Here is a 3831-nt window from a genome sequence, read left to right on the forward strand (position 1 = left end):
AAGGGTTATACATAATGATACACATGTGGCCTATGTTGAATTGCTTGACTTCTTAAGGAGGGTGGGTGGGAAGGGAAGAGGGGAAAGAATTTGGAACTCAAAGTTTTAAAAGCAGATGTTCAAAAACAAAAAAAAAAGTTTTTTGCATGCAACTAGAAAATAAGATACACAGGCAATGGGGCATAGAAATTTATCTTGCCCTACAAGAAAGGAAGGGAAAAGGCGATGGGAGGGGAGTGGGGTGACAGAAGGGAGGGCTGACTGGGGAACAGGGCAACCAGAATATATGCCATCTTGGAGTGGGGGGGGAGGGTAGAAATGGGGAGAAAATTTGTAATTCAAACACTTGTGAAAATCAATGTTGAAAACTAAATATGTTAAATAAATTTATAAAAAAAAAGGAAATGTTAAATGGGATTTTATACAGGGAGAAAGGCAATTTAACTCTTTACAATCCACTTCAGCTGTGGGATTCTATGCATCTCTCATTAATGATTATATGTCTCCCTTACCTTGTATCTTTTCTTAAAAACCTTATTAGTGCAGCTTTCATATCTTTGTTCCTCAGAGTGTAAATAATAGGATTAAGAGAAGGAGTCACCACAGTGTACAAAAGTGTGATGAATTTGCTCTGTCTGTGGGCATAGGAGCTGCTGGGTTGGATATAAACGGCTGTGCTTGGCCCATAGAAGAGGGACACTACCAAAAGATGTGACCGAAGGGTTTTCAAGGCTTTATACCATGCTTGAGTTGACCTGATTCTCATCACTTCCTGAGCAATAAGTGCAAGGGGATTAAGATAAGCCCCAGAGGCAGGAGGAACAAAACCAAAGAAGCCACAAAAAGCTGTATTTCATTGGCATGAATATCTACACATGCCAATTTTATCATGGCAGGCACCTCACAGAAAGTAGTAGAGCCTCCTGCTTCCACATAGAGACAGCTGAAGAGTGATGGTGCTCTGAATCAGTGTGTTGCCCAACCCACTCACCCAAGTAACTCCTGCAAGGATCTTGCATAGTCTTGGGTGCATGAAAGTAGCTTAGTGGAGGGGTTTATAGACAGCAGCACAGCAATCAAATGCCATGATGGCCAGTAGAATGCATTCAGTGGAGCCCAGTGTCAGAGAGACATAGAGTTGAATGATACAGCCTATAGGAGTGATGGTTTTGGCTGGTCCTCTCAAGTTTCACAGCAGCTGAGGAACAATACTTGTAATGAAACAGAGGTCAATAAGGGACAGGTTGCTGAGGAAGTAATACATTGGTGTGTGGAGTTTGGAATCTAGGTGAAAGACCAGGATAATAGCCATGCTGCCTACAAGGGTCAGAAGGTAGGAGATGAAAACAACAATGAAGAGGATCTTCTTTAGCTGGGCTGGTCTGAAAAACCCACCAGGATGAAGTCACCTCCTCTGCTCTCATTAGTCAACCCCCTAAATGCACTCTGTTCAAGAGCAGAAGAAAATGCAAGATTCTGAAGAGAGGTGATCATGGTATCCATTGACAGTAAAAGCAACTTGGAAAGAGAGCTATCAGAAATGTTATTTTTGAGAGACATATAATCATTGACACTGGTTGGGAATTCAGAGATTCTGTGAAACTACAAAAGAACTAATAAGTAGTAATGAGTGATAAATACCATACACATTAGTAAGTCAACTCAAAATTACTTACCCTGGGAACTTCCGGAGCATCTTGTTGCTTCCCTCCTGTCTCAGATCTATCCCTCAGAAACCCTTCAAAAAATTAACATGGAAATGAGGCAGATAAGGCTAGAATAACCTTTGGATCATTCTTATTGAGAGAAAAATGAATGATATTTGCTTAATCACAAATCATGTAACTTTTCCTTTTCTTTGTAAACATCACAATAAGACGTTCTGATGAAATATGTATAATCCATAATGTTCACTTACATATTAATCCATAGAATTTTTTAATTTCTCAAGATACTTTAGAGTTGATGTTTTTCTTTCATGAGTTGTAAAAGTGCTTAATAAAAAAAAATCCCATCTAAACATCAGAATTATTCTGACAATCCTCCAATAATTTAAAATTCAAGAAAAGCATAAAGCGTGAATGTCTATTTGTACCAGAAGTATTTGTCAGTATCCTAGAACACATGCACCACAAAATCATAAGTTGAAGAAGGATTCCCTAGGGATTATGAGATCGTCCTTTTCACAGATGATGTAATTCTGGTTACATTAAGCCTCAAAATACAACATAGGCTATTGGACAAAATTCATGACCATTCAATAGTCATTCCAACCATCTACACAGAGACTACAGATATTGTTACCATATTTTTAAGACAGAAATAGAATCTTGAGAAGTTACCATTTAACTGTTATTTGTATGAAACTAAAAGTTTTACTTTCATTCTGGAGAAACAATTTTCCGTGATGATTGGGAGAAGATTGCTTAAGAATAGAGAGGAACAAATAAGAGAACTCCTTTCCTGGGATTTAAATACCAACAGAAATTGGCTGAAATTAACTTTGTTCAACTCTGTCTTGGAAAGAAAAAATATAAACAGAATTCACGGACCTTTAACTACTATCTATGAATGCTGAATTGTGGGACTGTGTTTTCAACAGTGAGAAGAAATAAGAAGTTGCAAGGATGGTTAGAAGTGACTCTGGTTGTGATCTTCCACTCAAACAATATTGCAAATAATTATTTATTTTTTGTTTATTATCATTACATTGTTTACAAATTGTTGTAGTCAGTAATCTTTCTATCTAGGAGTTTAGCAAACTTTATATTAGGAGAAATGAAAAAAGATTATAAGAAAAGAGGTTTATTACAATTATTAAGATGGGACTAACTAATCAATTAATAGATCATAATTTTATAAATTTATGAGGAAATATCAGGAAATACCTTTGATAGGATAAAAATTAATAATGTAACAAGTTCTATAACCAGCTAAAGTTTGGGGGTTTTGCATGGTTATCAACTAGTCACATAACCCAGGTTATACATGCTATGCACACATAAACATACTGTCTGCTCTCCTCTTTATTTCCAGTTCCTCTATCTCTTATATGGTGCTAGATAGATAGAAAGATAGATACAGATAGATGACAATATGTCAAGGCATGTCACATATGTGTTCATATATATATGTATATATATATATATATATGCATGTATATATGCATATGTATCAAGACTTGGTTATATTGGATATATATTATATATGTAGTTGGATAGACAATCTATAGTCAAACAGATAAAAAACATTTGTTAGGCACTTACTCTGTGCCAGTTACTAGCACACTAAGTGCTAGGGAGATAAATAAAAGCACAAAGAAAGACAGTGTCTCCCCTCAAGGAACTTATATTCTAATGGGGTAAGACAAAACACAAAAGAGAGCCAAACAATCAGACTGGGTTAGCTGAGGGAGAAGAAATTACCCATTCCAGGCCATGGTGTTGAAGTTTGGCAAGTCAGAAACAGAGCTAGGAGAAAAATAAAGATTAGCCATCCTAGGCCTCTCTTCAAAATGGAGGCCCTAGAAAAAAGAGACCAGCATGGTACAAAGATATTTCCGACTGAGGAGGTTACAGAAGTAGATGGATATTCCAAGGCAAGGAGGTCCCAGGTGCTGAGATGGCAGCTGAGGCATGGTGGCAAAATATGGAAAGTCCTACTTCCATACAGAGGGGAAAGATTGTCCAGCCTTGGTCCCTACAAAAATGGAAGCCCTGGGAGGAACTCACCAATAGGAAAAGACCTTTTTTAAAACTATACTTGTGCATATGTATCTTTTTGTATATATTGCAACATTATGTTATATTTTACTATATTATATTATACATA

At 36.8% G+C, this 3831-nt stretch overlaps 1 pseudogene; it reads right to left on the minus strand.

Annotated features, from left to right (window-relative positions):
- Window positions 1-508: 508 nt before the first annotated feature.
- LOC118857972 lies at window positions 509-1494 on the minus strand (annotated as a pseudogene).
- Between the last annotated feature and the right edge of the window lie 2337 nt (window positions 1495-3831).

Source organism: Trichosurus vulpecula, chromosome 7 (genome assembly GCF_011100635.1).
Source record: "Trichosurus vulpecula isolate mTriVul1 chromosome 7, mTriVul1.pri, whole genome shotgun sequence".
Taxonomy (NCBI): domain Eukaryota; kingdom Metazoa; phylum Chordata; class Mammalia; order Diprotodontia; family Phalangeridae; genus Trichosurus; species Trichosurus vulpecula.